The 12,456-nt window shown below is 41.1% G+C and overlaps 1 protein-coding gene and 1 long non-coding RNA gene across 8 annotated transcripts in view; one reads left to right on the top strand and one right to left on the bottom strand.

Annotated features, from left to right (window-relative positions):
- LOC130368922 (uncharacterized) overlaps positions 1-5,883 on the bottom strand; it is a 136,244-nt gene extending 130,361 nt beyond the window's left edge. For both annotated transcript variants that reach the window (XR_008892604.1, XR_008892605.1), the window contains exon 1: positions 5,798-5,883. This is a non-coding gene — a long non-coding RNA (uncharacterized LOC130368922). The remainder of the gene's footprint in view (positions 1-5,797) is intronic.
- FRMD4A (FERM domain containing 4A) overlaps positions 1-12,456 on the top strand; it is a 435,019-nt gene that overhangs the window by 258,466 nt on the left and 164,097 nt on the right. The gene's annotated exons all lie outside the window — the stretch shown is intronic.

Genomic DNA, 12,456 nt, shown 5'->3' with positions numbered 1-12,456 from the left:
ATCTCCTCTATAAATCATTCTCATTTAAGTGAAGAACAATTCTGCTTATTGCATACTTTCTGAATCCATTTCCTCTTGCTAACAAATGTCCTTTTACTTTCCTTCCCTGCTAAATATCCTTAGCTGGCCCCTCACCCTGCAGGTGGGTCCATGGGATGTAGCTGTTGTAAATAAGAACTAGAGAAATCATTTTGGTATTCCAGAATTTTCTTTATTTGACTATGCTACAGGGGCTGTAAAGTTAGTGTAGTTCATAATATAGTGTCTGTACCTGTGTGTGACGGTTTTCTCACAATTCTTCTGTGATTTTCACCCCAATATTTTTTTTATCAGCATACAAAATGACTGTTGTATCAGATTTTTCCCAGCTTGCAATGCGGCCGAGACCTGACTCACTAGTCAGCTGATGACAGGGAGCCTGTCTGCTTCAATGGGTGGAGCGATCGTTTGGTGGGAGAGAGATCAATCTGCAACTAATTAGTTGCTGTAGGCACCCTGATTGAAAACTGCTTGTCTTTTGAATGGATTCAGCTCATTTATGTTTTCATGGGTGGGGTGGCTGATGTGTGGGAGGGAGGAAAATGGAATTATGGGATTTGTAGTCAAAGAAGAAAACTCAAACAGGAAATACCAGTTCACAAAAAGCTAGCCACAGTGTTAGTTCTGATGACTGGGTGAGGCAATGGTGTTACAGGGTCTGGTGGTATTAACCCTTGATTCATCATGACGCCAGGGTGAGGTTGTTTTCTGAATGAGGCCCTGCCACAACCGGACCAAAAACGGCAGGATAATAAATGACATGTCCACAGCAGTATTTATGAGATAACTGGAACTTTTACTTAAACATCTTGTGCAACAGTCTTTACAGTTATACAGTTTCTCTTGAGATAACCGGGATGCAGGATACCTCACAGGCTTTGCTGGGACTAGTAGTCTTGAGATTTAAGCAGGCCACTGTGCTACTATTTATATGCTTTAAGTGGAATAGTAGTCACTAGGAATTGTAGATAGAGCTTGATAACTCACGTTTTTAGTGGCTGCAGGTTCCTTAGGCTTTGCCCTATTTGAGAGGAATGTTAGTAGATGCTGATTTGTGCTTCTTTAGTGTCCAGGTCTCAAGAGAGTGAATTTAGAGACTACAGCCCCTTATATACTAAGGAGGCTGGACTACAGCCCATTGGTTGAAAAGCCTGTCTGGTCCTGAACCCAGAGAATTCTGGGTACATCACATGACAGTATCACATGACCCAGGAAGGTCCTAAAATTTTGTACAACTTTTACAAAATATCACATGACCTAGGAAGGTCCTATACATTTATACTACCTTTATATACAAACTAAACAATATACAGAAATAAATTTTATATGAGGTGAGCAAGGGGTGAGCCCTGCAGGAGAGCCCTATGGAATGCAGGGACTCTTCCTGAGGGGACTTAGAACAGGAATGGAACAAGGTCCTGTACCGAGATACCACATAGTAATCTCACAACATAGCCATTTAGCCCCAAGACAAGCACTGATCCTTCCTAAGTATTTCCATTACTGTCTGCCAGGTGCGTACTAAAATCACATTATGGTGGATAACCCCTTTAATCCTAGACTCTTTTTATTATGCATGTTAAAGGTTTTATCTAGCCTAGTATTGGTATTATTTTTGTAGCAGTGATGCAAGGAACTACAACATTTTTCCATTCGAGTGAATGGGGTGGTGCTACATTTCCTTGCACCACTGCTACCAATAGTGTGTCAGTGCAAGAACAAACACAAATAATCTTTAATGAAGCTGAAGCGCCTACATAAGCAGCTCCTCCAAACAGCTGGATCGTTAAGGGGTGGTGGACATCAATCCCCCGTTTATCTAATATTGATGGCCTATATGTGGTAGCCATTGGGGTGCTAGGAAAATACCTTATCACTTTGTGACGCCAGGCACCGTTAGCCTATACACGGTCTTAAGTTGGAGACAGCTTCTCCTGGGCCAGACACGGGAGTAAAGGGATACACCGAGGTCAGGTTACAGATAACTGTTTTTACTGAGCGGAGTGCAGATGTTGATACACAGACAGTATGGGGCAGAGTGGAGAGGGTGCAGTGTAAGCCCTTGGGAGCCCTGTTGCCTTGCTGGGACTTTTGGTGCTTTCAACCAATAGATTGATACTGACTTGAGAAAGGATTCCAGGTAGCTAGGGTTCTGTCAAGGTCCTGTAGCTTTCTCCACGAGGGTGTGAACTTCCACCGTGCGGGTGATCCTTGCAGAATGACCAGATAAGACAGATTTGTTCTGGGCCTTCCCTTAGAGCTTCTCCACACACCTCACACCTTTACCACACTTGTGCTCAGCTTGAGCTTACACAGGAACTGGGCTAACTCCTTCCCCCACTACACTATATGGCCAAGAATTTAGGGGATCCCATTGGCAGACAGGGTCACATGGGTTTGCACTACTCCTCTCTTAAAGGTACAATAACACCTATAAATAACATATATAGAAATAACAGAATTATAAAAATATATTCTCTTTTGGCAAACTGCTAAGACATAATAGAAACTGTAATCAGCCTCTCAGTCCGAAGCCACAGGACAGCCTTTGGTGCTGGGACACCACATATATGCAGGCAAGGTTGTCATTTTTACAGGCAGGACAACCCCTTTAAACATTTATAGGATATAGGTTGTCATGATGGACACCATTTTTGTTGATTTTTTGATGTTTCCTATATTAGTCCTACAAGGGTCAGACCTAGATGAGCCAATGCATTATAAGACTGTTCCTTTATTTGTTGACGACCTGCAAAGAGTAGCTGATTATAATGCATGTACTTGTAGCTTGTTAAAATTAAGTTCATATCCATGTTGTTCTCTGTCCGTTCGATGTCCTGGCCTTTTTTTTTTTTTTGGGTGCCAGATGGACCCTGAATGAGTCAGAGCACCACTGACACTGCTTGGTCCCGACAGGTACCATTGACCTTAAATGGGGTCTGTTGGGTTTCCGTCAGGTGTCAATATTTTTTTTTCTCTGCTAAAGTTCTGTAATTTAGACCGACTCGAAGGACTCGGCAACTCAAAATGGAGTACAACACTGATGTGAACAAGGCCTTAGTTACTAATGGTTGCAATCACAGACACCGTACCACACCAATTCCTTACATCTTCCACTTTGGCACTCATCAGGTCACTGCTGATCTCCACATCCTGGTCCTGTCTCAAACCCAGGAAATGCCCACTCAGCCAGTCATGGAACAGTATGTTGTTTGGGTGTTATAGAGCAATATAGATGGGGGTATTACCATAAATTTGTTTTTCAGGACTTTAAAGTGTGGACTAAGTCCAGATGTACAGAAAAACAGATGCTATCTTTACCACCAAGAATAAATGTAAGATATCAAAATATTAAATGAAGGTTTATTTAAAGATTATTCCGACAGTGCATTTCAAGGGTGTAACACTGCTCTTCGTCACATCCATGAACCTGGCAAAGAGGGGTGTTACACCCATTAAAACGGTTGTCCGAGTAATCTTTTAAATAAACCTTTATTTATTATTTTGATTGGAATATTGGTTACATTTAATCTTCACTGCTGGTTCTTCTGCATGTCTGGACCTAGTTTACGCTTCATAGTTCCTCACCATCCCAGGATCTGGCATACGGTTGGATGCGGGCAGCTCCTGGCTATTATTCATAAAAGGAGTTTATTGATGTTTTCCGCAACTTCTAAAGGTGAGCTCAATACTTTTCTGCTTTTTGATCTTGATCCTAAAGAAATAACGACACATTTTGCGCCTTTCTTTGTGTTCCTTTTTCCTCTATGCTATTGAATTATTCATTACTCTATAAAAGCTGGGTGAGAATTGAGAATGACTGGATACATTCTGGGTACACTGATGTTAGCCCTTATAAAATATACAATATATATGTTGCACAATGTTATAGTACAATACACGGTGTGTACAAAATAGAACTCTTTATTACATGTTATGTCAAAGTATAGGCCAATTCATTCTGAAATACTGCAAATCCCCAACTTCCATTTTCTGCAATTGCACAGCTATTCTTCATACTAAAAGTAAATGTGTGAACCAGATGTTCCAGTTTATCTTGGCCTCATTGTAGAATCCAACAATAAGACTGCAGTGTCCATACCACACACACACTACATAATCTGAAACCAAATTTAAAGGACAGCTAAAACCTTCACTTCTAAAATCTAAAATGTAAAGCTTGAGGGTCACGTGCTGATTTTCCACAGCTTCCTTTTCCAAAAAAACACAGCCAAAACCACATGCCAGTACTCCTAAACACTAGGAAAAGTATTATGTCAGCATTTCTTATTATGACATCTGTAGCAGTCTCATTGTACAGACAATTTCTGTTCTGCACAATGCATTGAAAACTGCTGTGGCTACAAAGCATTGCCACAGCTATATAAGATTGTATGGATGTGTTCGGCACTGCTACAGTAGCCCGGTTTTGTATCTACATTGTATTGAGACTATATAGCCATGGTTTAAAGGGTACCTCTCATCAAAAAAAACTTTTGATATATTATAGATTAATGTATGCAGAATAACTTTACAATTGCATATTATTAAAAAATATGCTTCTTTCTATTTAATTTTCCACTTTGAAGAAATGACCACTAGGGGTCTCCCTACCAGTCCTGGCAGCAAGCATTTCAGACTCATGCTGGAGTCCTAAACATTACGAGCTGCCAGTCTGCTTTGTTCACAAAGGAGAACATTCAGAGCTGCCAGCCTGCTTTGTTCACAGCCTGTTTGGCTGTGAACAAAGCAAGCTGGCAGCTGTGAGTGTTTAGGACTCCAGCATGAGTCAGAAATGCTTGCTGACAGGACTGATCGGGAAAAATACAATAGAAAGAAGCATATTTTTCATTAACATGCTATTGGAAAGTTATTCAACATTCATTAATCTAAAATATATCAAAAGTTTATTTGATGAGAGGTACCCTTTAAGTCTACAAGGTTGTTACCCATCATTTCATGTTCAGGGAAAATAGTGATTAGACAGGATGGATTTAAACTTGTCCTGTTTTTTTCAACTGCGGTAACGGCATCAGCGGTGACATCTAGCCATTCTTATAAAAAAAAAAAAAATTTTATAAATAAAGCTTGTGTGTAATGTTTCCTTAACCCCTTAAGGACGCAGCCCTTTTTCACCTTAAGGACTGAGCCCTTTTTCGCAATTCTGACCACCGTCACTTTACGCATTAATAACTCTAAATCGCTTTTACCGAATATTCTGATTCTGAGATTGTTTTTTCGTGACATATTCTACTTTATTTTGGTTGTAAATTTTCGTCGTTACTTGCATCCTTTTTTGGTGAAAAATCCCTAAATTTCATGAAAATTTAGAAAATTTAGCATTTTTCTAACTTTGAAGCTCTCTGCTTGTAGGGAAAATGGATATTCCAAATAACCTTTATATAGATTCACAAATACAATATGTCTACTTTATGTTGGCATCATAAAATTTACATATTTTTACTTTTGAAAAAATTAGAGGACTTCAAAGTAGAGCAGCAATTTTCAAAAATGTCATAAAAATTGCAAAATCTGAAGGGACAGATGTTACAGAACTACAACTCCCAGCATGCCTGGGCAGTCAAGGCATGCTGGGAGTTGTAGTTTGGCAACATCTGAAGGGCTACCGTTTGGGCACCACTGTAACAGTGGACTCCAAACTGTGACCCTCCAGATGTTGCAAAACTACAAATCCCAGCATTCCCAGACAGCCTTTGGCTTACTGCCACTTCCTTCCCCTCCACCGTCGCCTCCCTACCTGCGCCGTCATCTCCGCTGTCTCCAGCAACAATCGGCGGTCCCCACGTATCTTATCCTCCAGGTACCAGCCTCCATCTTCTCCCCCCGTTCTGCCCGACATCCAGGGTTGGGCAGAACAGGGGGTTGCCATGGCAACCCACTGTCCTGCGCTGCCATTGGACTTCTGACCAATGGCAGGGGATAGAAGGAGATCACAGTACTGTGACCTCATTCCTTTCCCTCAGGATGATCGGGGCTGTCACTGACAGCTCCGATCGTCCTTATTTTCCGGATGATCGGGTCACCAGAGACCCGATCAGCCCGGAATAGCAGAAAATCGCATTTCTGAATTGACATGCGATTTTCTGCAATTCCTGACATGGGGGTCTCAGGATCCCCCTCGGTGATGTGCCAGGATGCCTGGTGATGTGCCATGATTCCAGCAGGCATCCCGGTCTGGTCCCCAACCAGCTAGCGGCAGGAACCGGAATTCCCACAGGCATATGAATACGCCCCACGTCCTGAAGAGGTTAAAGGGGTACTCCGGTGAAAAACAAATTTTTTTTTTTAGATATCAACTGGCTCCAGAAAGTTAAACAGATTTGTAAATGACTTCTATTAAAAAATCTTAATCCTTCCAGTACTTATCAGCTGCTGTATGCTCCAGAGGAAGTTGAGTTGTTCTTCCAGTGTGACCACAGTGCTCTCTGCTGACCCCTCTGTCCATGCCAGGAACTGTCCAGAGCAGGAACAAATCCCCATAGCAAACCTCTCCTGCTCTGGACAGTTCCTGGCATGGACAGAGGGGTCAGCAGAGAGCACTGTGGTCACACTGGAAGAACAGCAGCTGATAAGTACTGGAAAGATTATCAGCTGCTGTATGCTCCAGAGGAAGTTGAGTTGTTCTTCTAGTCTGACAACAGTTCTCTCTGCTGACACCTCTGTCCATGCCAGGAACTGTCCAAAGCAGGAGAGGTTTTCTATGGGGATTTGCACCTGCTCTGGACAGTTCTTGAGACAGACAGAGGTGTCAGCAGTGAGCACTGTGGTCACACAACTTAAGTACTGGAAGGATTAAGATTTTTTTAATAAAAGTAATTTACAAATCTGTTTTCCACCGGAGTACCCCTTGAAGTCTACACATGGTACAGCTATATTACCTCTCGTATGCATTGATGTAGTCAGGATCCATATCGGAATTTGTCCATTACATGCTACACTTTTACATTGAGACATATGAGAACACATTAATGGGTAGATTTATCAAAACCTGTGCAGAGGAAAACTTGCCCAGTTGCCCATAGCAACCAATCAGCTCTCTTCTTTCATTTTTATGAAGACCTGTGAAAAATGAAAGAAGCGATCTGATTGGTTGCTATGGGCAACTGGGCAGGTTTTCCTCTGCACAGGTTTTGATAAATCTCCCACATTGTCCTCACAGATTACTTCTTAAGAATATGAATTTTTATAAACACTCTATATGTGATTGGTACATAACCATTATATTAAATACCTGTCCTTCTCTATGATCTCCTCAGGAGGGATACCAGAATAAGAGGTACCAGGGTTTAGAGTACAGTATCTGGTGCAAACATTGCATAATGTTGCACTTCTTGATGCCCCTGGCATTGCCTCTATAGCACAATGAGAGATGTCACAACACTTTATAGCCAGGCTGGTCTGATCTGTAGGATTCAAGGACAAAACTGACAGTTCTGACTGGAGAAGGACAATGTGAGTTAAAATTCATAAACTCTACGTTGTTACGCTTGTCCCTAGGTATTATTTTAAAGCAAGTGGTTTATCTTATTTAGTTATATAGGGGTCTGTTCAAACTAGTGTCATGGCTTCCATGACAATTATGACAGATTCTTTGTGCCATGAATCGCATTGACCTATTACAACTCCATCAGGTTTCCATCTAAGTAGTCTAGGTTCACACTACAGAATTTCTTAGCAGAATTCTGCTGTGAAATTCCACTCGGAAAATACGGCGCATCAAAATCCTGTTGCTACACAGTCCAAACTACGGAGTTTCAGTGCCGGATATTCTGCCTCTGAAATTCTGCCACCAAAAGAATGATCTCATTCTTTAGGCGGAATCTGCCCAGAAGACATTGCCATCTATAGGGACAGCAATATCCGCACAGTCCTAGCTCCGACTGATTCAGACGGCGCCGGACTCAGAATCCGGCTTGAATTTCTCAAAAAGTCTCAACAAAATACAGTTGCCTTTTATAGCAGCCTATATTTTTGCCCATGGCCCATCACCCTGCTTAGTTTACCCAATTCCTAAAGGGAATAACTATGACAATATAATAATACTTGTTGCCTAAAATACAGATTTGCCAAAACTAAACCTGAAATTTTAGATACCTTGGAGATTATAAAAAGTGTGCAATTTTTGTATAAAAAAAAAATAAATAAAAAAAAGTGGAATCCCAAGGAAGTCATTATAAGTCAATGTGATCAATAAGTTCCTGCTCTCATTTTCTCCAAAGCACATTTGATCTTAAAAGAAGTAATATTATTAGTTGCTATGGTCAGCTCTATTGTAGTGGTTATCCACGAGGCCCATTATCTCTCTGCCGGAGGACTGCATTAATAGTAAAGAAAGAATGTGCCTCCTCAAATGCCAGGATTAATAAAATTGTACATAGATAATGAATTCAGATTTCAAATACATGTAATCCTATCTTCTGTCTGCTGAAGACAAACCAGAAACAATGACATCATTCAGTAGACTGACAGTCACATAATCTGTCTGTAGATTAACTGAATTGCTTTCCATTAGAACCTGCCCACACCTTTGTTCTCTAGCTGAATGAGGAAGGTCTCATATTCTGTATCTGGACTACTGATGTATTTATTCATATGTTTTGTGATAGGAAATGGGGCACAAGAATTGAACAATGGCTTTGTTAATATAAAATTATAGTTTACAAATAGACAATATTATATCTGTCAAATTACCTAAACATTTGTGAGTAGCATAATTTGTTGTGAACAAGCTCCCTTCTGTAAAGGCTACAGGTATATTAGACCATTTCTTAATAAGACATTTATTCCTATGTGTAATGGAAATTCATGTATCCTTAATTCCTAATTATGGCTCTCTTTATAAAATATATTCATGCCCGATATCCATGTGATACAAGTTAAAAAAAAAACTGTAGGAACTTGAAGGGTTAACCTTCCCTGAGCGTTGGCTTGGCCTGGTTGCTTGATTACGCCAATCTGGCTGTAGCAGCAATCAGGCTGAGCCACACCTGTGAGCTGAACATTTAAGTCCAGCTCACTCTGTTCCTGGTTGCCAGTGAAAGAACTTAGTTTCAAGTAACCACCGTTGTTTATGTCCATTTTCTGATATTGATCTTGGCTTGGCTCCCTGACCTTTCGTCTGTCTTTGTGTATTGGTACCTCGATATTTCCTGATGCTTTTGGAGCTTGTTTTGACTCTGACTTGACTGTGGGTTTGTCTAATTTTATTTCTGTTAGTCTTGTGTGCCTCCAGCTGTTTACCAGCACCTACTGTATTGTATTTTATTGTTTTGGCTTTTGTCCCTGCACATATTATAGGAAGGGACCCTCTTCTTGGTTGTGGACCTGTTATTTAGGACAGGTACACAAGTAGGCAGGGACAGAGGATGTGGGCAAGTTTAGGGCTGCACTCTATCAGGGATGTGGAATTCCTATCGCCCGACGCCCGGGACATGCAGTTTCGGGTGCCGGGCAGGTGAATTTTTCCGGCCCTTAGCCCGGCTTTGGGCAAGCAGGGCCGGACCTGACAAGCGCTGCGGCGCTCTGCATTCTGTATGGAGCGGGCTCCCGACTCATGCCCGCCCCATACTCTGCAGCCCCCGGCTGTGGAAACGTGTGTCCTTCTAAGCAGAGCAGGGGAGATGAGAAGCTGTGCACGTCCTATCTTCCCTGCTCTGCCTTCGCTCCCCCCAGCTCTAGCTTCGGAGAGCTGAGGGGAGGAGCGGACGCAAGTCTGCACGGGGCGCAAGTTTCCAGCCAGCATGCGGCGCTTAGCAGCCTGTATGGAGCGGGCTCCGGACTCCTGCCCGCTCCATACTCTGCTTCCCCTGGCTGTTCTCAGTAGCTGGGGGCCGCCGCTAATAGCCAGCATGCGGCTGGCTATTAACCCTTTAGATCTCCGCTGTCAAAGCTGACAGCGGCGTCTAAAGGGACCTGTGAATGCTCCCTGATGGGCTAGTGGGTTGGATCCCCCCCCCCCCCCGCAGCGCGATCGCAGGCGGGTGATCCACAGTGCAGGTAGCCGGAGGGCTTACCTCTGCTTCTTGCTGTCCGGCTCTGTCATTGATAGACCCTGGCTGGACTAGGCTCTATCAATGGATCGCAGAGCACAAAGATCAATTGAGTTCAATAGAACTCTATTAATGTGTATAAGGAATCTAATGATTCCTCCTAAAAGTCTAATGAAGTGTTAAAAAAAAAAAATTAATAAGTTTTAATAAAAGTTTAAAAAACACACCTTAAACCCTTCCATGTTAACAGTTAAAATGACCCCCTTTTCCTATATAAAACCATGTAAACATAATAAAAATAAACATATTTAGTATCACTGCGTGCGTAATTGTATGAACTATTAAAATATAATGTTATGTATCCCGTACGGTAAATGTAAAAAAAACATACCAAACCACAGGATTGCAATTTTTATAATATCCCAGGAAAAAAAGTTAATAAGCGATTAAAAAGTCAGATCAATACCAAAATGGTACCGATACAAAAAACTGATTATGGCACAAAAAATGAGCCCTCATACAGCCTGGTATGCGGGGGGAAAAAAAGCTACAAGTTCAAAGTTTTTTTTTTTAATTAGTAAAACATGACGTAAACTATAAAAATCTGGTACTACTGTAATCAGGCGGCCTAAAGTGGGAAACTAACATGTTATCTGACCACAAGGTAAATGGCGTAGAAAAGAAAACCACCACATTTGCAAAATTATCTTTTACTATTTCAATTTCACTTCACCTAATATGTATGTATATGTATGTATATATATATATATATATATATATATATATATATATATATATAAAATATATTTTGGTTCAGAGAATGTTATTGAAAAATTAAAAAGGTATCATTATAGTAGGTAGTTATGGCTATTATAGGACGAGGATGAAAAAATTAGAGCATAAAAAGGGAAAATTGGCCCGGACAAGTGGATCGTCATGAGGGACAAGTAGATTTTGCTCCATTTTAGTCCTGTGGACAAGTAGTTTTTTTTATAAAATTTCCACACCCCTGCTCTATCCCGGCCCAATGTGACATTACAAGAGCCTTCTATTATACACAGCCTCATTTTCAAAGCACCCAGGGCGTACCTGTAGTCCGCTCCCTTTCTATAACGCGGGGTCACGCCGTGACCCTGCATCATAGCGGGTGGGGCCCGGCCTCTAACAATGACTGGGACCCGTGTCTAAAAGCGCATCAACGATTGCGGTGCCGTATGCTAACCCTTTAGACGGGGCATTCAAAGTTGATCTACATCTAAAGTTGAGAAAAAGCACTCCCGGCTGCTCAGTCGGGCTGATTGGGACCATTGCAGTGAAACCGCGATGTCCCGATCTGCTAGGATGCATCAGGAGGGTCCCCTACCTGCCTCCTGCGTGTCCGATCGCCTAATGACTGCTCCGTGCCTGAGATCCAGGCAGGAGGAGTCAAGCGGCAGAATCACTGATCATTGTTATCCTATGAGATACCAATGATCAGTGTAAAATAGCAGTGTGTGTAGCCCTATGGGGGCTATAACACTGCATAAAAAAGTTGAAAAAAAAAAGTTAATAAAGATCATTTAACCCCTCCCCTAATAAAAATTAGAATCACCCCCCTTTTCCCATTAAAAAAAAACAGTGTAAATAAAAATAAAATAAACATCTGTGGTATCGCCACGTGCAGAAATGTCCAAACTATAAAAATATATAATTTGACCGCACGGTCAATGACATACGCACAAAAAAATTCCAAAGTCCAAAATAGTGTATTTTTGGTCACTTTGTATACCATAAAAAAAAATGAGGGATCAAAAAGTCCGATCAAAATAAAAATGGTACTGATAAAAACTTCAGATAATGGCGCAAAAAAGGAGCCCTCATACCGCCCCATATGCAGAAAAATAAAAAAAGTTATAGGGGTCAGAAAATGACAATTTTAAACATATAAATTTTCCTGCATGTATTTATGATTTTTTTCAGAAGTAATACAAAATTAAACCTATATAAATAGGGTATAATTTTAATCGAATGGACCTACAGAATAAAGAGGTGGTGTCACTTTTACCAAAAATGTACTGCGTAGAAACGGAAGCCCCCAAAAGTTAAGTTACAAAATGGCGTTTTTCTTCAATTTTGTCGCACAATTATTTTTTTTTCCGTTTTGCCACAGATTTTTGGGTAAAATGACTGTCATTACAAAGTAGAATATGTGGTGCAAAAAATAAGCCATCATGTGGATTTTTAGGTACAAAATTTAAAGGGTTATGATTCTTAAAAGGTAGGAAAAGGAAAAAACAAAAGTTCAAAAACTGAAAAACACTGGGTCCTTAAGGGGTTAAGGGATATTCAATGCATAGAAAAGTCTGAATGTTCTCTGAGAGCTTTTAAAATAAAAAAGAATAGGCCCACAAGAAAACCTCAGATGACC

This window comes from Hyla sarda, chromosome 4 (assembly GCF_029499605.1).
Source record: "Hyla sarda isolate aHylSar1 chromosome 4, aHylSar1.hap1, whole genome shotgun sequence".
Taxonomy (NCBI): Eukaryota; Metazoa; Chordata; class Amphibia; order Anura; family Hylidae; genus Hyla; species Hyla sarda.
The sequence above is the reverse complement of the archived record's forward strand: the minus strand, read 5'-3'. Positions and strand labels throughout refer to the sequence as shown.